Below are 23,648 nucleotides of genomic sequence, written 5' to 3'. Positions count from 1 at the left end.
ATAGCATAACATAGAGAAACAATCTGTGTCAATTATCTAGACAGTTATGGGGTGAAAAGTGTTTGATATTGCATCCTTATCTGTGAAGACCCGATTTTCATCGTGGAGATGGACACTAGTGGATACTATACTATGTTATGATGATATAATGACCATTCATCTAGCCATGACCTTTCATCTAGCCTCTTAATGGATGACCCTCCATCTAGCCTTGACCTTTCATCTAGCCATGACCCTTCACCTAGCCTCTTAATGAATGACCTTCCATCTAACCATCTCTTCATATGCCTTGGACACTCCTTTCATGACTATAAATAGCTATTGCATTATCTTCCAAAGACACACTCAAATCCTTTAATCAATACTTTGTGAAATTCATCCAAACCTCAACTGCATTTTGTGCAAGTTTCTGCCCAAGTTTCGATAAACACGTGTAAGTTCAAGTCCCGTAAAGTTTCTGTCCAAAATTGAAGAAGCTTCTGACCACGTAAGTGGGCTTTTCGTTTTCAATTATAGCTTTGTACGATCTATGTTTTTTTTCATTATTGATCATTTTATACTGCTCATTTCATTTTTCTGAATTCCAAGATGCACTTTCTGAATTCCAAGATGCACTGTTATAACTCAAGTTAGATATGGTAAAAGGGAATTTCCAAAAATATGCTAAGATATGACAAGTTATAGCCCTGATGCAGTGGGTAATAATAACTGATACCCCTTAGAGGAATTACATATAGGGGACTGATAATTAATACCATGGAAAATAAGATGATTAACAGTGCTATAAGTATATGTTTTTGATTAAGTTATGTTTCTGCCATGTTTTATGAATTATGTTCCTATCATGAATTCCAAATATCTTATTATGTTTTGTATTTTGTTATTCTATGTTCTGTAGAATCGTTGCGCTAGAGGGGGGTGAATAGCCCTCATGACTAAATCATTTTGAAAACACGATCAAAGATAATGCAGCAGAAAGAAAGACAGAAGGAAAATCAAACACAGCTAACACAGTTTGTTTTTACTTGGTTCGAAGTCTGTGATGACTTCTACTCTAAAGTTCACGATCGTTGACTGCTTTCGTAGGGAAATTCTCTATCAGTTCGGCAAATCTTTACAAAGATGAATACAATGGATTTATAATTTAATTACAGTAATTAAAAGTATACCAACACCTTCTGGGGATCTAGAAGGTTGTGCTTTCAGTTGTTGGAGTCGCGTCACTCTGTCTCTGGAGTTGTGTTGCTCGGTCGTCAGAGTAGCATCACTCGATCATCCAAGTCGTGTCGTGGAGTCGCAGGAACGTCTTTGGAGCAGCACGCAAGAAAGCAATCACAAATGCAAGTTATGTATTTGTCTCTTGGTGGAATGCTGCTTATATAGGCTGTTCCAGGCGCCTAGATCCATTTAGGGTTCCTGGACCGTGACATTAGATCATCTAATCATTGTGCTCCAACCTGGCGATGATATAAGCTTTGGCATTTCGGGTGCTCGGACCAGATCTGGGCGCCCGGATGTGTTGGTGAAAGTGAGAGAGCTCATATTTCCTATAGATTTTTATATCCTAGATATGGAGGGTGATTTTATTGCAAATAAGTCCCCACTTATTTTTGTCAGACCATTTCTGAAGATTGCAAGTACATGCAAGGACACTTTCCATGGAGATAGGAGGCACAGTAGTCCAATTCAGTATTTTTAATGCAATGAAGTACCCTAGGGAAAATCATTCTATTCCTAGTATTGATTTATTTAATGAGATGGATAGTATAAACTTTCTTACTGAGTTTGGATCTAAGTTTGAAGATACTGATAATTGTGATGAGGATATAGGAGCAATTGAGTTGAGACCTATGTGTGGTCCATGTTTGATTGAAGGAGAATATGTAAGTGTAGGGAATTATACAGTGGAAGTAATACCCCAAGAATCATATCTTTTGATTGAAGTATCACCAGCGTCAAAAAAAGATGATGTAAGTGTACGGGATTTCATACCCCAAGAATCACTGCCATATGTTATTCAGTCACAATAACCTGAGTTGAAGCCTTTACCTGATCACCTCAAGTATGCATATTTAGGAGAGGATCAACAACTATCTATTATTATAGCTCCGAATTTAGAGTTTGAGTAAGAGAAGAGATTATTAGAAATTTTGAGGCAGCATAAAAAAGTTATTGGGTGGACACTTGCTGATATTCCTGAGATCAATCCTATTTGTATGCATAGGATTTATCTAGAGGAGGATGTGAAACTGTGAGACAACTACAAAGATAACTTAACCCATTGATTCTTGATGTAGTAAAGAAAGAGGTGACTCAACTTTTACAAGTAGGCATCATTTACACTATTTCTGATAGCAAATGGGTGAGTCCAGTTCATGTGGTTTCTAAGAAGTCAGGAATTATAGTGGTAGCAAATGAAGATAATGAATTGGTGCCCACAAGAGTTTAGAATTTATGGAGACTTTGTGTGGATTATAGGAAGTTGAATCAAGCAAGAAGAAAGGACCATTGCCCCTTGCCTTTTATTGATCAAATGTTAGAGAGGCTAGTGGGCAACTCACATTAATGATTCCTAGATGGATATACAAGATACTCCAGATTTGCATAGACTTATAGGATCAGGAGAAGATGACCTTTACTTGTTCTTTTGGTGCATTTGCTTACAAACGAATGCCATTTGGACTTTGTAACGCTCTAAGGACCTTTTAGAGATCCATGGTGAGAATTTTTGGTGATTTATTAGAGCATTGCATGGAGTTGTTTATGGATGATTTTTTTGGTTTATGATTTATCTTTTGATGCATGTCTAGACATTTTATCTAGAGTTTTGAGTAGATGCATTGAGACTGATCTGGTTTTAAATTATGAGAAATGTCACTTTATGATTGAGTATGATATTATTTTGGGTCATATAGTCTCAAGGTGTAACGACCCGCCTTCTACTGACTAGGCTGTAAGGTCGATCGTTACGTAATGCTGTGCTAAATTACTATTGCGGAAATCTGGATTGATTAAAATTTTACTAAACTGATCTCTGTAAAATCTGAACTTAATATTCTAGGTGTACCTAGGGGTTGTACACATGCTAGGGAGGATAATCTATGCTTCTCGGATGTCCTGCTAGCTGTAATCAGACATTTCAATCGATCCATGAATCGATTGGGCTGTCGGATCGATCCAGTGATCGATCCAGCTTGATACTGGCACGGAGAGGGACCCTGGATTGGTCGGCTGACCGATCCACAAGATATGCCGCTTCTGTGTGTTTCTGTGTGTGGCTGGATCGGTCTACCGACTGATCCAGGAGCACACTGATCGGTCGGTAGACCGATCCAGTGGCTCACTGATCGGTCGGCTAACCGATCAGTGAGCGTCTGTGCTCTCTGTTCACACATGGATCGGTCGGCTGACCGATCCATAAACTCTCTGTTCGCGCATGGATCGGTCAGCTGACCGATCCAATGGCACAACTCGACTCTGATCGGTCTGCAGACCGATCTGGGTTCTGATCTCACCCTGAAACTCTGATTTCAGCACTCTGGCGTGCCAAAATCTCACACAACAATACTAAAATCAATTGGAATATATTCTAGCAACTATTAACCAGCATTCTAACATAATTACTAACAAACTAAATAAATCTCCCATGGTTTAAACATTCTAAGGTCTAAAAATGCATGAAAGAAGAAATACTAAGAATTCAACAATTTAAGCTTGCTAAAACCCCTGAGGATCTTTTATTCCAGTTCCTGCCACCCACACCATCTTTGCATTGAACTCCAACTTCCTCTGCTAGTCCATTTTCCCTTTACCTTTATCTGCAGTATAAGGAAAGTAGAATCTGTAAGCTTAAAGCTTAGTAAGAAACCAACTACCTCACTAAAACATGCAACGATGCAAACATGCTTTTAAAGAATGCTATTTGAAATCATGTACTGGCATGGCATACTCTGGTTGCAAGCATAAACTGAAATAACTGAACATGTAAGCTGAAGCATGGCATAACAGGTTAATCACATAGAACAATAATAGAGAACTAAGCTAACTGAAGCTAACCTGAAGCTGAAATCAAACTCAACTAACATAACTGATTTTATGAGTTTTGAAAACTAATAGCATAGTAGATCAAAATAATAATCATGTGATGTTGGGCCCGGCAACTGTACTTACTGTGCGCGCATCCCTAACTAAACCCGGGTTTGCAAGTCCCGAATTTGGTAGGGTTTACTAGGTTATCTGAACCTAGGGACGACTGTGGGAGTCCAACCCAATGGATATCTAATCCGGTACAGTGCCAACTGAAAGGTAAAATACTGAATATAGTTAAACTGTTCTAAATTACTGTTTCTAGGTTATCTGGACCTAGAGCTAGGTTGTTTAAACCCAGAGGCGACTGTGGAAGCCCACCCATTGGACCGTAGTCCCATATAAGCTAGAATAAACTGATTTACTGATTTAGATGCTTCTAATGCATTCAACTGAGCTGTTAAAATGCCTAGTTTGCATTTTTTACTTAACTAGCTATTTTATCGAACACTTGGTGTGCCCCAACTCTCCTCTCTATTAGGGAGACCACTTCTAGGCACCCGACAACGTCTAGGAACCCCCACTGAAGAGGGATTACGTGTCCGGCCCATCTAGAAGTGCTCACTAAATCCCTAAACCTGAGAGGAGGGTCAATTTCACGCTATGCGTCGATAAAAATCTGCATATAGCTAAACTAATGCGTAGAAAACCCAAACAGAGCTACTTATACTGCAGGTGAGGGGTTTCTTACCTCGTACGCTAATTTCCTTACAATTCTATTCGCTAGAATTCCGGTGGAGACGACTTCTCGACGATCTTCTCGCGTCTAAGCGTTCCCCTCGCGAAGGAGAGTGTCCTTGGGGCCCTAGGGAGAGAACCCTAGGTCTTCCTTGTGGTTGGCGCCGAGAGAAGGAGAGAAGAAGGGTGTTCGGCGTGAGGGTTTGGAGGGGAGGAGTTTGCCGAACCAAATTCTAAAATAAACCAAACCTAACCTAACTCTTCTATTTATATTAAGTGGATAATTGAACCCAACTCTAATATAAATATAATTGATTCCTCTTTCTTTCAGCACGGCCCTGCTGGGTTCACCGGTTACTAAGGCTAACTAAAAGTTATCGGATCCGAGGGGTTCCGGGTTCGATTCCCGCCTAAGCTATTTTGCGGTTCTAATTATTTTTGCTGCTTCCGCTACTCGGAAAATTCTGGAAAAATATCTAAAAATCCCAGAAAAATCATAGAATATTTCTAAAATAGTTTTGAGAATTTTTGGGCGTTACAATCCCCCATACCTTATAAAAAGTTCATCCTCAAACTTAGAATAACTCTGGGTACTTCTGTCTCATGCTGGCCTCTGTCTCCCAAGTTGCCTCTTCTGCTGTGTGACTGTGCCAAATAACTTTGACTAATGGTACTTCCTTGTTCCACAATTTCTTAACTGCTCGGTCTATTATCTGAATAGGCCGACTGTCATAGCTGAGGTCTCCGCGGATCTGTACCGACTGGGGCTCAATCACCTGGGTGGCATCTGGGGTATGCTTCTTCAGCATAGAGACATGAAATACATTGTGGACAGCTGACATTTCCTGAGGTAGCTCTAGCTCATATGCTACCTTGCCCACTCTTCTGCTGATAAGATATGGTCCCACATATCGGGGACTTAGCTTGCCCTTCTTCCCAAAACGCATTACTCCCTTCATGGGAGCTACTCTGAGGAACATTGAATCCCCAACTGAAAACTCTAAAGGTCTGCGCCGTGTATCAGCATAGCTTTTCTGGCGGCTCTGAGTTGTCTCTATCCTCTGGTGGATCTGCTGTATAGCTGCTGTGGTATATGCCACTAGATCTGTCTGAAGTTCTAGTTCCTTCTGTTCACCACTCTCATACCAGCAGATTGGAGATCTACACCTCTGCCCATAGAGAGCCTCATAAGGTGCCATACCGATAGTGGCCTGATAGCTGTTGTTGTATGCAAATTCTGCTAAACTCAGATATTTGCACCAACTTCCCTTGAAATCTAGGGCACATGCTCGGAGCATATCTTCGAGTACCTGATTTACCCGCTCCGTCTGTCCATCGGTCTGAGGATGGAAGGCTGTGCTAAACTTCAACTTCGTGCCCAAAGCTGACTGTACACACTCCCAGAAGTGTGATGTGAATCTGCTATCTCTGTCTGATATAATGGTTCGTGGGACTCCATGTAATCTAACGATCTCCTTGAGATACAACTGAGCTAGCTGTTCCATGGAGTAGGATATCCTGATAGCTAAGAAGTGGGCTGATTTAGTCAATCTGTCGACTATTACCCAGATGGTATCAAAACCATTCGTGGTTCTGGGTAATCCCACTATGAAATCCATGGAAATATCCTCCCACTTCCATTCTGGTATCTGTATGGGCTGCAAAACTCCCCCTGGTCTCTGATGTTCTGCCTTAACCCTCTGACAGGTGCTGACATATCGAGCGACGTATCTCTTCATCCCAGGCCACCAAAAATGTTTCTTCAAGTCCTGGTACATTTTGGTGGAGCCAGGATGCATCGCATAGGGAGTCTTGTGAGCCTCATCTAAAACCTTCTTTTTGAGTTCCTCCTGATCTGGAACACATAGCCTGTCACCAAAATACAACACCCCATTATCTGATATTCTGAACTCTCCACCTTCTGATTCTGCTAAGCCTTGCTTGATCCTCTGAATTTCAAGATCCTGCTCCTGAGCTATCTGGATGTCACCAAGCAAGGTAGACTCTAATGTCATAGTAGAGAGCTGTCCGACTATGAGTTCGAGACCGAAATCTGTGATCTCTTTCTGTAGGGGTGGTGACATGGCTGCTAGAGATAATAAGGTAGCACTGGACTTTCTGCTAAGTGCATCTGCTACCCTATTTGCTTTTCCTGGGTGGTAGAGGATGTTTATGTCGTAGTCTTTGACCAGTTCTAGCCATCTGCGCTGGCGCATATTCAGATCCTTCTGAGTGAAGAAGTACTTCAGACTCTGAAGATCTGTATACACTCTACACTGAGCCCCATACAAGTAATGTCTCCAAATCTTGAGAGCGAACACTACTGCTGCAAGCTCAAGGTCATGAGTGGGGTAATTCCTCTCATAATCCTTGAGTTGTCTGGAGGCGTAGGCGATCACCTTGCCATTTTGCATCAGTATTGCTCCTAGTCCCAATTTAGAGGCATCACTATAAATGTCGAAGCTATCTGTGTTCTCTGGTAGAGTCAGAATAGGTGCACTGGTCAATCTCCTTTTCAGCTCGCTGAAACTGTTCTCACAGTCCTCTGTCCACTGAAATTTCCTGTTCTTTCTGGTAAGAGCTGTCAGTGGGGAGACTATCCTGGAGAAGTCCTCTACGAATTTCCTGTAGTAACCTGCTAATCCCAGAAAGCTTCTGATTTCACTGGCGTTCTTGGGTCTTTTCCAGTTACTCACGGCTTCTATTTTGCTGGGGTCTACCATGATACCATCCTTGGAGATGACGTGACCCAGGAAGGACACCTGATCTAGCCAAAATTCATATTTGGTGAACTTGGCGTACAGCTAATTCTACTGAAGGGTCTACAATACTGTTTTCAGGTGCTCTGCGTGTTCTTCCTGAGTTCTGGAATAGATAAGAATGTCATCGATGAACACGATAACGAACTTATCTAAATATTCCCTGAATACTCTGTTCATGAGATCCATGAAAGTAGCTGGAGCATTTGTCACGCCAAAGGGCATGACTACGAACTCGTAATGTCCGTATCTAGTCCTGAATGCTGTCTTGGGTATATCCCCTTCTTTAACCTTCACCTGATGATAACCTGATCTGAGGTCTATCTTGGAGAACATTGCTCCTTTAGCTGATCAAACAGTCATCTATTCGGGAAGAGGATACCGTTTGATCGTAACTTGGTTCGGTCTTAATCTATACACAGGCGCATGCTCCCGTCCTTCTTCTTCACGAACAATACAGGCGCTCCCCATGGTGAGTGACTAGGGCGTACGAAGCCTTTGTCAAGCAGCTCCTGTAATTGCTCATGAAGTTCTTTCAGTTCTGCTGGGGCCATGCGATAAGGCGCTTTGGAGATCGGATCGGTACCGGGAATGAGCTCTATCTCAAATTCAATCTCCCTATCTGGTGCTAATCCTGGTAACTCTTCAGGGAAGACTGCTGGGTAGTCACATACGACTCGGACCTCTGCTAGCTGTTGGTCCTTGTCCTGTCTGATACTGACTATGTGTGCTAAGAATCCCGTACACCCTGAATCCATCAACCTCTGTGCCTTCATAGCTGAGAGAAACTTCTTGGCCTTTCTCTTGGGTTCTCCTATGTACTCAAACTGTACTTCTGCTTCAGGTTGGAATATGACTTTCTGTTTACGGCACTCTATGGAAGCACCGTATCTAATCAGGAAGTCCATCCCAAAGATGACGTCGTAGTCGGTCATATTAATCACTATCAGATCACAAAAGAGCTCTCTGTCTGCTATAGTGACCGGCACTGCTCTGAGCTAGGGCGTAGATGCCATAATTTCTCCTGAAGGTAACGTCGTCAAAAACTGACTACTGATTACCTCTAGAGGTATTGCTAACTTCTCAGCAAATGCCCTGGATATATATGAATGGGTTACCCCAGTATCGAATAAGACAGTTGTACTTTGCTGTAAAATACTAATCTGACATATAACAACTGTCGAGGCATTTGCTGCGTCCTCTCTGGTGAGTGAGTAGATCCTCGCGTTGGTCGTAGCTGGAGGGGCTTCTAATCTTCCCTGGCTGATATGTGGACCTTCTAAAGTGGCCTGCATCTGATGTAACTGAGCTGGCTGGCCTCCATACTGAATCGGCTGTGGCTGAGGAAGACTGATCTTGTTTGGACACTGCTTGGCCATATGCCCTTCCTGTCCGCATTCAAAGCATCCTCGTGTGCCCTTACGACAAACTCCAGGATGGAATTTCCCACAAGTAGCACACTTTGGATAACTGGGCTGCTTGCTGGCTGGCCCTCCTTTTGGGTAACTCCCTGGCTTGCGCTTGTTGCTGGAGTTCCCTTTCCAGTTGGAGCTGTGGCCCTGTTGTTTCTGAGTGCCTGAGCCTCCTTGACCTTTAGCTTCTGAGAGGACTTGCTTCTGCTGCTTGATGTTATTCTGGTAATGCTCAGTGATTAGAGCACTGCTCACTAGCTCTTCTGTGGTATGTGGCCTATGAACGCCACCAGCCACATTCATTGCTATTTCCGGCCTCAGCATCTTGAGCATCAACCGGATTTGTTCCCTTTCTGTGCTGACTAGTTCATGGCATAGACGAGCCAATCTATTGAATTTCTTCACGGCTTCCTCAATTGATAGGTTTCCCTGACGAAACTCAGTGAACTCGTCGTAGTGGCGGTTGGTGACCCGCATGTGAAAGAACTCCTCAAAGAATTCCTTCTCGAAGTCAGCCCATGTCATCTGGTTCACTGGGCGCTTCGCTCTGATTCTCTCCCACCACATGCGTGCATCTCCTATCAAATAGAAGGAGGCGCACTTCACCTTCTCATGTTCTGGCCAGTCCAGAAGCTCCATCGTACTTTCCAGTGTTTTGAACCATGCTTGAGCATCCCATGGTTCACTGCTGCCTGAGAAATTCTCTGGCTTGACTCTCTGCCACTGGATCAGATAGGCTTCTCTCTGCGCTCCTGCTGCTGGGGCTACTGGTGCCGTAGGCTGGACTGGTGGAACCTCTAAGATCACTGGTGTCGATAAGTTAGGCTCCGGGGTGACAGTGGGAGTGTGCTGCTGACTAGCCTTTAAGGTGGCTATTTCCTGTTGCTGTTCAGCTAGCTGCTGCTGTAACTGAGCCACTAGTGCTGTAAGGTCTGGGGGAGGCACTGAATTGCCTGCCTCATGCTGGGGCTCAGTAGCTGGTGCCCTTCTAGCTGGGCGTCCTCGTGCCATTTCTAAAGACATAGAGGATACATATGACTAATACAAGCATAATAGAGTAACTATTGTTATCATGTTAACTACTATCATAACCAAGCATGCTTTAGTTATATCTGAACATGAAAACAAGAAACATAACAAAAGTGAGAGATGTTCTTACTTGGAAGCTGTAGGTACAATGCTGATGTGTGTGTAGGAAGTATGGAACTTGCTCTGATACCACTCTGTAACGACCCGCCTTCTACTGACTAGGCTGTAAGGCCGATCGTTACGTAATGCTGTGCTAAATTACTATTGCGGAAATCTGGATTGATTAAAATTTTACTAAACTGATCTCTGTAAAATCTGAACTTAATATTCTAGGTGTACCTAGGGGTTGTACACATGCTAGGGAGGATAATCTATGCTTCTCAGATGTCCTGCTAGCTGTAATCAGGCATTTCAATCGATCCATGAATCGATTGGGCTGTCGGATCGATCCAGTGATCGATCCAGCTTGATACTGGCACGGACCTCGGATCGGCCGGTGACCGATCCACAAGATATGCCGCTTCTGTGTCATACCTGGATCGGTCTCACCGACCGATCCAGAGCACACTGATCGGTCGGTAGATCGATCTGGCTCACTAATCGGTCGGCCGACCGATCGAGTCGCGCTCTGTGAGTTCATGGATCGGTCGGCCGACCGATCCATAAACTCTCGTTCGCCCATGGATCGGTCAGCTGACCAATCGGAACTCGACTCGATCGGTCTGCAGACCGATCCGGTTGATTTCCCCAAACCGAGTTCAAAGCTCTGGCGTGCCAAAATCTCACACAACAATTCTAAAATCAATTGGAATATATTCTAGCAACTATTAACCAGCATTCTAACATAATTACTAACAAACTAAATAAATCTCCCATGGTTTAAACATTCTAAGGTCTAAAAATGCATGAAAGAAGAAATACTAAGAATTCAACAATTTAAGCTTGCTAAAACCCCTGAGGATCTTTTATTCCAGTTCCTGCCACCCACACCATCTTTGCATTGAACTCCAACTTCCTCTGCTAGTCCATTTTCCCTTTACCTTTATCTGCAGTATAAGGAAAGTAGAATCTGTAAGCTTAAAGCTTAGTAAGAAACCAACTACCTCACTAAAACATGCAACGATGCAAACATGCTTTTAAAGAATGCTATTTGAAATCATGTACTGGCATGGCATACTCTGGTTGCAAGCATAAACTGAAATAACTGAACATGTAAGCTGAAGCATGGCATAACAGGCTAATCACATAGAACAATAATAGAGAACTAAGCTAACTGAAGCTAACCTGAAGCTGAAATCAAACTCAACTAACATAACTGATTTTATGAGTTTTGAAAACTAATAGCATAGTAGATCAAAATAATAATCATGTGTTGTTGGGCCCGACTATGTGCGCATCCCTAACTAAACCCGGGTTTGCAAGTCCCGAATTTGGTAGGGTTTACTAGGTTATCTGAACCTAGGGACGACTGTGGGAGTCCAACCCAATGGATATCTAATCCGGTACAGTGCCAACTGAAAGGTAAAATACTGAATATAGCTAAACTGTTCTAAATTGCTATTTCTAGGTTATCTGGACCTAGAGCTAGGTTGTCTGAACCCAGAGGCGACTGTGGAAGCCCACCCATTGGACCGTAGTCCCATATAAGCTAGAATAAACTGATTTACTGATTTAGATGCTTCTAATGCATTCAACTGAGCTGTTAAAATGCCTAGTTTGCATTTTTACTTAACTAGCTATTTTATCGAACACTTGGTGTGCCCCATCTCTCCTCTCTATTAGGGAGACCACTTCTAGGCACCCGACAATGTCTAGAAATCCCCACTGAAGAGGGATTACGTGTCCGGCCCATCTAGAAATGCTCACTAAATCCCTAAACCTGAGAGGAGGGTCAATTTCACGCTATGCGTCGATAAAAATCTACATATAGCTAAACTAATGCGTAGAAAACCCAAACGGAGCTACTTATACTGCAGGTGAGGGGTTTCTTACCTCGTACGCTAATTTCCTTACAATTCTATTCGCTAGAATTCCGGTGGAGACGACCTCTTCGAAGCGTTCCCCTCGCGAAGGAGAGTGTCCACGTGCCGGAGTTATCGCCGGAAGATGTCCTTGGGGCCCTAGGGAGAGAACCCTAGGTCTTCCTTGAGGTTGGCTCCGAGAGAAGGAGAGAAGAAGGGTGTTCGGCGTGATGGTTTGGAGGGGAGGAGTTTGCCGAACCAAATTCTAAAATAAACCAAACCCAACCTAACTCTTCTATTTATATTAAGTGGATAATTGAACCCAACTCTAATATAAATATAATTGATTCCTCTTTCTTTCAGCACGGCCCTGTTGGGTTCACCGGTTACTAAGGCTAACTAAAAGTTATCGGATCCGAGGGGTTCCGGATTCGATTCCCGCCTAAGCTATTTTGCGGTTCTAATTATTTTTGCTGCTTCCGCTACTCGAAAAATTCCGGAAAAATATCTAAAAACCCCAGAAAAATCATAGAATATTTCTAAAATAGTTTTGAGAATTTTCAGGCGTTACACAAGGAAAGGTATTGAGTTGGATCCTGCTAAAATTAGTTCTATATATTCTTTATCTTACCCCGCATTCGCCCGGGATGTTCGAGCTTTCCTTGGTCATGTAGGTTTCTATAAGAGATTTATAAGAGACTTTAGTAAAATTTCTCTTCCACTGACCCAGTTGTTATAGAAGGATGTGATTTTCCATTTTGATAAGAGGTGCAGAGAGGCTTTCGAGAGGTTGAAGGAAGCTCTTATTTTTGGCACCTATCATTAGACCACTAGAATGGACCCTTCCTTTTGAGTTAATGTGCAATGCTTCAAATTATACGATAGGAGTTGTACTAGCACAAAGAGTACATAGAGCACCACATGTCATTTGCTATGCTTCAAAGACTTTGGATGCTGCACAAGTAAACTATACCACAATAGAAAAGGAGCTTTTATCTATTTTCTTTACTTTGGATAAATTTAGTGCATATTTATTGTGTTCTCATGTTGTTATTTTTTCTAATCATGTAGTGTTGAAATTCCTCCTGGAGAAATTGAATGCTAAGCCTAGGTTGATAAGATGGATGCTTTTGCTTCAAGAATTTGACATGGAGATATGTGATAGGAGCAGGAAGAAAAACCTAGTGGCAGGTTATCTGAGTAGGATCGAGGGAGATTTTGATCACACAACTATTGCTGATGCATTCCAGATGAGCAACTCCTACATCTCCATGGTGAGTCGCCATGGTATGTAGATCTGGTGAATTTTTTAGTAGCACATGTTTTTCCCATGCAATTTACAAATGCTCAAAGGAATAAATTAAAGGGTGATGCAAAGTCTTATATATGGAATGATCTTTATTTGTGGAAATTTTGTAGTAACCAAATCATTAAGAGATGCATTCTTGATTTTGAGTTTCATTCTGTACTTACCTTTTGCCATTCATTAGCATGTGATGAGCATTTTGGACCCAAAGGATAGCTAGGAAGGTGTTATAGTGTGGTTTATATTGGCCCACCCTATTTCATGATGCATATATTTTTTATAAATCATGTGATAGGTGCCAACGAACTAGGAACATAGGATCTAGAAATGAAATGTCTCAACAACTATGTTGTTTTATGAGTTTTTATGTATAAGGTATTAATTTTATTAGTCCATTTTTCGCCTCTTTCAAATTTTTATATATTTTATTGGCAATTGATTATGTTTTCAAATGGGTAGAGGTCATTCCCTCCAGGACTAATGACTCTTCAGCTGCTGTTAGATTTGTCATGTCACACATATTTTATAGGTTTGGAGTATCCAAGGCGATCATCAATGATCAAGGGTCTCACTTTTGTAACAAGCGCATAAGAGCTTTACTAAGCAAGTATAGGATTTTACATAAGATTTATATTCCCTACTACCCTCATATAAATGAGCAAGATAAAGTATTAAATAGAGAAGTCAAATCAATTCTTGAAAAGACAATATGACCTGACAGGAAAGATTGGAGCAAAAGGGCTGAGGATGCATTATGGGCTTATCACACTACTTTTAAGACCCCTATAGGAATGTCTCCATACAGGATTGTGTATGGAAAAGCTTGTCATCTACCAGTGGAGATTGAGCATAGGGCTTATTGGGTAGTAAAAGTATGCAACTTTAACACTAGGTCAGCTGGAGTGGAAAGAAAATTACAACTTCAAGAGCTTGAGGAGATTAGATTGGAGGCTTATGAGAACTCATTGATTTATAATGAAAAGACTAAGAACTTTCATGACAAACACATTATGGTAAAAGAGTTCCAAATTAGTGAAAAAGTGGTTTTGTATAAGTCACATCTCAAATATATTAAGGGTAAGTTGAGATCCAGATGGGAGTGACCTTTTTGTGTTACTAATATTTTTCCCTATGGTGTTATAGAAATTCAAGAGGTTGCTACTGGTCAAATATTCGAAGGAAATGGCCACAGACTCAAAAAATTTTATGAGGGAGTTAATGAGTTAGAGGTGGATGGATTGGACCATATCGATGCCCTCTATCCAACTTGAAGGGGAGTTTGTTCCATCTCACACTTACTTGTCATTTGTAGATATCCATGCCTTTACTTTGTTACATGAATAATTCCTTTATTTACATTAGCAATATTTTAATTTCACAAATAATGAATTTAGTTTATGAAAATAAATTCTTCATTGTAAATATCATTTCTTTATATTTGATCATTTCATTTTCGCATAAGAAAGTTTTTGGTTTTAGGAATAACATGTACCCCTTGACATTTCTTTATATCATCTTAGAGATTTTTAAAATTAGTTAAATTTGATTGTTAAGTTTTGGGACTTAATGCCATGAATGGATTTTTGGATTACATGAGGTTACTACTTAATGATGGATTCTAGATTGATGAATTGAGATGATAATTTCCATACCTAGTGAGGATTAAGCCTTATTTGTGTGATGCACTTGTGTAATTGTCACTCTAGAACTTACTTTGTTTCTTTTAAAACCACACTACCAAAGGTTGAATCATTCTTTTGAAGGTTAATCTAATTTTCTATTCTTCCACACATTTTTCGCTAATTTTCTTGTCAATCATCATATCATTTGTCTTTTCTCATTGAATATTTTAGATATAGATACTTTGAATTTTTTATGATGATATTTTTTGCTAGGATGGACAAAAGTTAAAGTGTGGGTGAAGTGCCTAGTGTTATGGAATCTTTGAATCTAATTTCTAATGATGGGTACTCATTTCAACCTTAAGATGAGTATTTTGATGAATGTTGTAACTGAATTGGCTCTGAGTAAGGAGTATTTCTGTGGAAGCTTTGAAAAGGATTCATTTGAGTTTTGCAAGTAAGCATTGAGAGTCCTTGTAGAGAAAACCTTTCATGATCCAAGCTTAGACTAGTTATAAATCAATATGAACAAAAGTACCAAAATAGAAATGCCAATAGAAAAGTTGTTTGATTGATTACTCGAGTTGAAGTGAATAAGTCTCAAGTAAATGATTTAAGAGATACAATCCTAATTCTAGAAATTTAATGCTAAAACTATGGAGTGGAATGCAATTTTTATGCCAATTGTTGATGATGTTCTTGAATAGCATGGTTATAAATTCAAGCTCTGAACATTGCAGTGCTAAATGAAATCATTCCCTGAGCTTAACCCTTTATGAAGCAAGCTGGAATTGTTTTGAAATTCAGAAATTGAAACTATTGAGTGGTTGCTGAATCTGTGTACAACAAATTTGCTTAGAATAGCCTGAAAAGATCTACTATGGTGATTAAAAAAATGTTGACCCAATTCAAGAACTCGAATTGAAGTAGCTAGAGTTCATTATAAGTATGCAGGGAAGAATTGAAGGCTTGCTTCAATCTGGCAATTGTTGTTGAACAGAAATTTTAGAAGTTAACCACACTTAAATCATTAGGAGACATATGTTGTAGAGAGACTTTGGAATGCTAATGAAATCACTTGAAGTTCAATTGGTAATATGAAACTCTTTTGAACTACTGAAAAATGGAAGTGTAAGGGTAGTGGTTTGTCGGAAATTTTTGCATCAAAGGTGTATCAAAATATGGGAGTAGTATTAAAATCAATTAGAAGATCAAGTGAAGCTCTGGGAATTTTAGAAACAACTGATATTCTTGTTCATCCATGACCTCAACAAACTATATATTCAAATTACAAAGGATTTGAATTATTGAATTAAGGGACAAGTGAAGAAAAATTCAAAAACTTGAATTAAGGAAACTGTAGAAATAGTGAAGGCAAATACTGGAAATCTTATGAAATTTTAGGATTTGAAATTCAATTGGAGGTACTTCCTTGAAGCTGTACCAACTCTGAAAAAAAAAGAGCAAATTTTGCAGAATGAAGAAATTAAGAGTGAGTTATTTGGATTTAAATCTGTTTAAGCTATTAGTTTTAAATCAAAAATGAGATCATCTTCCAACTAACTAAGGAATAGATTCTAACTACAAATAAAGCAGATGACTGAGTTAAATTCGGGAATGCAGTAGATGACAGAAATTGAAATTTGTACTAAACAGAAATGCAGAAATTATAGAAGCTGTAAACTGTCCACTTCACTGAAGTTGTACCAATTTTTTTAGATTAATCTTTTTGAGCTAAAACAAAATATAAATCAAGCTTTCATTGATTGAATGTTAAATGAGATAATCTACAGGGATTAAATGTCAAAGCTTGATCAGAAAATAGCTTGATCAAAATTTAAACTGATTTTAGAATCCAGAATTCTAGATTTTATGAATTTCAGGAAGCCTTGATCTTTCAAATTTAGCATTCTATCAGAATCAATGAAGGAACATTTAAGGGCTTGATCATCAAAATTTTTGAATGAAATGAAAAGTTCATTCAAGGTTAAAACTGAAGAACATATTGCATTGAAGCTGAATTGCTAAAATGCTGAAATGGGAACTATGATGGATTGGAAATGATGTTGTGATGGAAATTTAAGTTGTTTTGTTTATTGGACTTCACAAAATGAAGACATATTTCATCTAACCAAGAAACAATTGTTAAATACAAATGAAGAAATAAATTTTAGAAGCTATCAGTGGGAGTTAGCTTCAGAAATGCAGTAAAGGTAGCAAGAAACAATACAGAAATTCAATTTTAAATATTGTATCAAGTATGTACCAGTCTTTTATCATCAGCTCTTAAAATCAACAAGAAATTAAGTGAAGCTCTTGTATTCTCAAAAACAAATGTTGTTTACTTCCTTTCCATGTCTTCATTAACCTGATAGATAAATTTTTGAATTGTTAGAACTACTGAAATGGAAATTGTGAGCTGCTGAAACATGGAGTTGTAGCTGGTGGAATTTGATTGAGTAGGATTGGAAATTCAATTGGTGATTACCATTCAGTTCAAGAAACATTCCAGATGGTGTCATAAATTTTTAAAAGGAAAAAATGAAGATAATGGCAACCAATTGATACGAAAAATAGTGATAAAGAAGAGATGGAAAACTATTTCTGTTCAAGATTAAATTTGATGGTTTCTTAATCAGACAACTCATTGGAAGATCATCTTCCAACTAACCGAAAGAGGACTACTAATTGTAAATGAAGAAGGACTACTGAAAGTCCAAGATTAAGGCTAAAACCTGTACGAAACATAAACACAAAGTAAGTGCACTGAAACTGAAATATGCTCACAGAATAGTAGTTGTACCAAACTTGGAAACTAATGTTATAATTGAAAGGGGATTGAATTCAAGCATTTACTAATTGAATGCTAAATGAGAGGTCATATAGAAAATAAACCCCGAAGCCTGATCTAAAATTCCAAGGAGATTAGGAATTGAAATTAATGTTCAGGAACAGAATTTCAAAATCTGTAAGGGATCAAATATGAGTTGAATCTAAGAGATCAGTGTCTTTAATGTTTAGAATTCTACCTAAATGAATGGAGAAGAATATAAGGGCTCTACTCTCTAAATTTTGAGAAAAAAATCAAATTGACTAATGGAAAAACTGAAGAACATATTTGAATCAAACTAAAAGCTTGAATCTGTAACAGTTTCAGAAATGGAAGTTTTGTTTAATACATGCCATTTGAGAAGATGTTTGGAAGAAATAGAAGATTGGATGCAAATACTATGTGCACTGAATTTCTGGACATCTGAATCTTATATGAGTAGAAAGAGCATTGAAATTTTAGAATCTGTGACAGATCTGTCACAAGCAAAATTTTAGAAAATGAAGTTTTGGACCCATGTGTGCCAATTTGAGAAGAATTATTTTGAAAGATAGAAGGGAATACATGTTCATGAGTTATTGATTAAATGAAGCAATAGAAGAAGGATTTGGAAGAACTAAATCATGATGGAGTCAAGGTAGAGAAATGAAATGGTGATGGAAAGGGCTGAATTTTGTACCAACTGTTCAAATTGTTTCTAATCTGAAATGAAGTGAGAGCAAACTTTGGTTTTACATTGGAAAGTAAGTTCAAAAAGAAGAGAAAAGAAGGAAGTATGGCCAAGCATTCATATAGCATTTTATTGTATCCATGTCTTCCACTATCATTTGATTCATATCTTCTTCTTTTCTTCCCTAACACTTATACTTTGATTTCATTTGATTCATAATTTATTTGTCATCATTATTATCCTTCATAATTATGTATTCTAATGTCGATGAGAGTGGTGAAGAGTAGAAGATAAACAGGCATATGGTAGTGCATGAAACATGAGTAGCTTGAGTGTCTCCACCATGCATGAATGAGAGATTAGGTTAAGAGCCACCAAAAATTTGCTGAGAATTAGTATTGATATCATTCTCAGTTTATTCATAATAGATTGATGTCATTATGTTGTTAACCAAGGTAAGAATTGAGTCCATGAATGCTTGTGTTGTTGAAACTCAACAATTCTAGGTAACTTTCTATTATTAACTTCTAAACATGATTGAGAATGGTTAGAGGTACAACTTTAGTTTTCCTTTAGTCTTGTTCACTTGCACGAGACATGCAAGAATAAGTGTAGGGGATTTGATAATTAGCAATTTTTTGATATTATTTTAGGTCACATACTTAGCATTTTTTATCCTCTCATTTACTTAAATATTGTTTAATATCATGATTTATGAGTTAGGATATAATTTGGAGCTGTTGGATTGAGTCATACGTGAGAGGGGGGGTGAATCATGTGGTTTTGAAAACTTTTATTTTCGTTTCGAGATCAAAGTAAATACAGTGCAAAAACACAAAAATTAAAAGCAAGCAAGAAGACAGAAATAGACACGGTTGATTTTACTTGGTTCGGTGCCCTCGGCGACTCTTACTTCAAGACCCAATTCCTATGGACCTATGGATGGGTAATCCACTAAAATACCTCTTCCAAAATCATAGGAAGAGAGAATCGGGTATAAAGAAAATTGGAACAAGTGCAACACACTACACTTATCCTTTTGCAATAATCAAGTATAGAATTTTGAAGTTACCAAACACTTTTTCAAAAATGGTTGGCTCAAGCTTGGTGTTTGGGCAACTTCTTAGCGGTAGACAGGTGTTGCATTGTTATAGTAGAGTTGTACCAGGAAGCCAGAGTAGTTGGAACCTCAATCGAACACGTAGAAGCTTATATCTGAGTTGTGTTTTGCAGCTTGGTCGAGATGCCCTTATAAAGGGTATGGAAGGTGCCTTTCATAGGCTTAGAGGTTCCTCTAACCTAAAAAATCTAATCCTGAGATTGTTGCTCCTTATCACCAACAAGTTCTGAATCTTGTGAAAGGCGTCTTCCATGAACAGTGCGAATGCGCCTTCCTTCACCTGAAAGGCGTCTCAGGTACTGTTCACCATAGGCCTTTTGTGCTCCCTTTGTCCTGCAAAATGTGTTAGTCTAAAACTAAAACATCTAGTATACAATACAAAGTTAGAACAGTAATAATAATTAGTAATAATTAGCTCCTGTCCTCCTTGGATCAGGAATTAGTCAAGGTCTCAGTTTAGGAACCCAAAATGGACTTAAACTAGACTGACAACTATTGTCCCTCAACCGGGAGGCACTCTCACGAGGTCACTTTAATCCTGTGACTTACCTTCACTTACCAACTTGCAGTCAGTTGACTAGCCTCTTGACCCACCAGGTCTTCATGCCAGTTGTCAGGTCCACTGACCCAACTAGACTTCTACCAGTTGTCAAGTCTCGTTGACCCAACCGGACTTTCCATCAGATATCAGGTCGGCCCTTTGACCTATCTTGGCTTTGTACCAACTATCGGGTCTTCAGACCTAGCTAGATTTTAGCCTAGTGTTAGGTACTTCAGACCTCTCAACTCGTGCATACTTGGTAAAGCAATTAGATAACATAAATACCTAACTTAACTCACTTGTCATTCATCAATACCTAAGTTAGACCATCAATATAAATTACACCAACAATCTCCCCCTTTTGATGCAATGACAACTTGGGTTAAAGTTAGGAAAAGATATGTATAAAATAAAAGTAATAATCTTATTTAGGAGAAAAGATGCTTGAGTAAGATCAATTGTTTGTTTAATTCTCTTGATTGGTTTTAGAGTTAAGATTTATCACGATTTAGTATCTTTTTCTTACTTAATCCTTATCCTCCCCCTTTGGCATTCATCAAAAAATGCGTAGAGGAATTCAAAAAAAAACTATATAGGAAGAATGGAAGGTAGGCATGGAATGTAATAAAATTTTGACAAGGAATGCAGAAACTAACTAAAAGCTTAAAAATTTTGTAGGTACTAAGTTAAAAATTTGTAAGTAAAGTTTTGATTAAGTTTTTTTTTATTTCTAAGTAACATTAGAAAACTTTTGTCAAGGATTTATGAGTAGACATTTTTAAGAATTTGACAAAAAATAAAGCTTTGCAAAAATATTGAAATATAGTTTTGCAAGAATTTGTTTTTTTTCAAGAGTTTATCTTAGAAATATTTTCAAAATGGTTTTAAGTTATTTTGAGAAAAAAAATTTAAAACCTAATCTTCATTTTTAAAAGTGAAAGTTAAAAAATATTTTTTAATGTATTTTTCACAATATTCTCCCCCTGAACTTGATATTATTTAAGAAAAATATTCATCTAGAAATTGTCCTTAAATGTCTAACCATTAGTTACTAACTAACTATCAGAAGATAGTAGTGTTCACTTACTTAGCCAAGTTAAGTAAATGTATCCAGTTAGTATTTGACTAAGATGAATTACTTAACCTAATCACTGTAATTTGGTATTTCTCACTCAGACTTGTGATGATGTACTGATATAAACATCTTAAGTCCAGGCAATTTACCTATGCATCTCATGTCGTTCTAGTTTTTTTAAAATACACAATCAAGAGAGGACTAATGTGTTTGTGAGATGCTCGATATCTAGAACTATAAGAGCATGCTTTCTATGGATTTGATCTAGACTAAGGCTAAAGTCAATTTTAAAAGACTAAGAAAATGGGAATTTAAAAAAAAATCAAAGCAAAGACTTTTTCCTAGAATTTTCAAATCATTTTAAAAATTATTTTGAAAGTAGTAGTCCTAGTTTATGATACACATTCCTAATTGTTGACATAAATTACTAAATTTACTTTCAGGAAGGAGTTTGGTAAATATGTCAGTTTAGTTTGACTTGGACTCAATGTAGTTGAGTTCAATGTCTCATTTAGTTACATGATCCCTGATAAAGTGATGTTTGATTTTGATGTGTTTAGTTCTTGACTAATGCACTAAATTTTTTGTTAAGTTGCTTGAGCTAATATTATCAATTAGTACTTTTATATTTTTAAACTTTAGATTGAAGTCATTTAGGGTGTGCATCATCCATAATAGTTATGCAACACATTCTCCTATTGCTATATATTCTGCCTCAATAGTAAATAAAGCAACACAGCATTGCTTTCTACTAAACTAGCTGACAAGTGATGGTCCAAGTAGTTGACAACCATCACTTGTACTTTTCCTATCTAGTTTACAGCTGACATAATCTGAGTCAGTGTAAAGCCCGAAAATTCCCGAATTTATTTTATAAATATCCTATGATTTTCTGGAATTTTTAGATATTTTTCCGGAATTTTCCGAGTAGCAGAAGTAGTAAAAATAATTAGAAGAATAAAAAGGCTTAACCGGGAATCGAACCCGGGACCTCTCGGGTCCGCTAAACCTTTAGTTAGCCTTAGTAACCGGTGAACCCAGCAGGGCCGTGCTGAGAGAAATGAGAATCAAATAAATTTATAATTGAGTTGGGCCGAAATACCCACTTAATATAAATAGGAAACTTAAAGAGGGTTTGGTTTATTTTAGATTTTGGTTCGGCAAAATCCCTCTCCACCGAAGCCCTCACGCCAACTTTTCTCCCCTTCCTCCTTCTTTCGGCGCCACACCAAGGAAACCCTAGGGTTCCTTCCCTAGGGCCCCAAGGATATTCTCCGGCGGCGATTTTAGCAAGAGGGCGTTCCCTTCGCGAGTAGAGCACGTGGACGCGAGTAAACCGTCGAAAGGGTCATCTCCACCGGAATTTCAGCGACTAGAACCGTAAGGAAATTAGCGTACGAGGTAAGAAACCCCTCACCTGCAGTATAATAGCTCCGTTTGGTTTTCTACGCATTGGTTTTAGCTATATGCAGGTTTTTGTTCGGCACATAGGGTGTGTTTAAACCCTCCTCGAGGATTAGGGATCTAGTTGAAAACCTCTAGACAGGCCGGACATGTTGTTCTCCTTTAGTTGGAGATCCTAGACGCTGTCGGGTGCCTAGAGGTGATCTCCCTATAAGAGGAGAGAGTTGGAGCACACCAAGTGTTCGGTAAAATATTAGTGTAGCTAAATACCACCTCAGTTATGTTTAATAGCTCAGTTAAATGCATTAGGAGCATTTAAAACAGCACATTAGTTTAGTTCAGTTTATTACAGCTTATATGGATCAGATATCCAATGGGTGGGCTCCCACAGTCGCCTCTAGGTTTAGCTAACCTAGCTCTAGGTTCAGATAACCTAGAAACAGCAAGTTATAACAGTTAGCTATATTCAGTATTTTATTTTCAGTGGCACTGTACTGAATCAGATATCCATTGGGTTGGACTCCCACAGTCGTCCCTAGGTTTAGATAACCTAGTTAACCCTACTAAATTCGGGACTTGCAAACCCGGGTCTAGTTAGGGATGCGCGCACAGCAAGTACAGTTGTCGGGCCCAAACAGAATGATTATTATTTTCACTTATTATGATATTAGCTTCCAAACTCTTAATCTAATCCAGTGATTTTAGTTTAAGATCAGTTTTAGCTTAGTTCAGTTTCAGTTTCGGTTTCATGCTCCAGCTTAGTTTTCCCTGTGAGTATGCATGATAACTTTATGTGCAGTTGTTATACATGTTTATATGTTCAGCTTTAGATATGCCATGATTGTATGCTTATATGTCATGTCATGCTTAGTTTATTCAGTATATCCAGCATATGTTTTAAACAGCATGATTTAAAATCATATTTGCATCGTTGCATGTTTTTGTGAGGTAGATGGTTTCTTACTAAGCTTGTTAGCTTACAGATACTACTTTTCTTATACTGCAGATAAAGGTAAAGGAAAAGTGGACTAGCAGTGGAGGTTGGAGGTCAATGCAGATGAGGATGTGTGTGGCAGGAACTGGAATAAAGATCCTAGGGATCTAGTTTTATTTTACTACGCATTAGAGCTTGTAGCAAGTCTAGTGATTAAAGTT

General features: G+C 38.7%; 1 long non-coding RNA gene across 1 annotated transcript; it reads left to right on the top strand.

Moving 5' to 3' along the window:
* Positions 1–365: 365 nt before the first annotated feature.
* Positions 366–23,533, top strand: LOC122004319. The gene is made up of 3 exons (XR_006118222.1): positions 366–487; positions 12,997–13,212; positions 23,500–23,533. It is a non-coding gene; the product is annotated as an uncharacterized LOC122004319 (long non-coding RNA).
* Positions 23,534–23,648: the final 115 nt, after the last annotated feature.

Source organism: Zingiber officinale, chromosome 1A (genome assembly GCF_018446385.1).
Source record: "Zingiber officinale cultivar Zhangliang chromosome 1A, Zo_v1.1, whole genome shotgun sequence".
NCBI lineage: Eukaryota > Viridiplantae > Streptophyta > Magnoliopsida > Zingiberales > Zingiberaceae > Zingiber > Zingiber officinale.
This window is presented reverse-complemented; position numbering and strand designations above follow the sequence as displayed.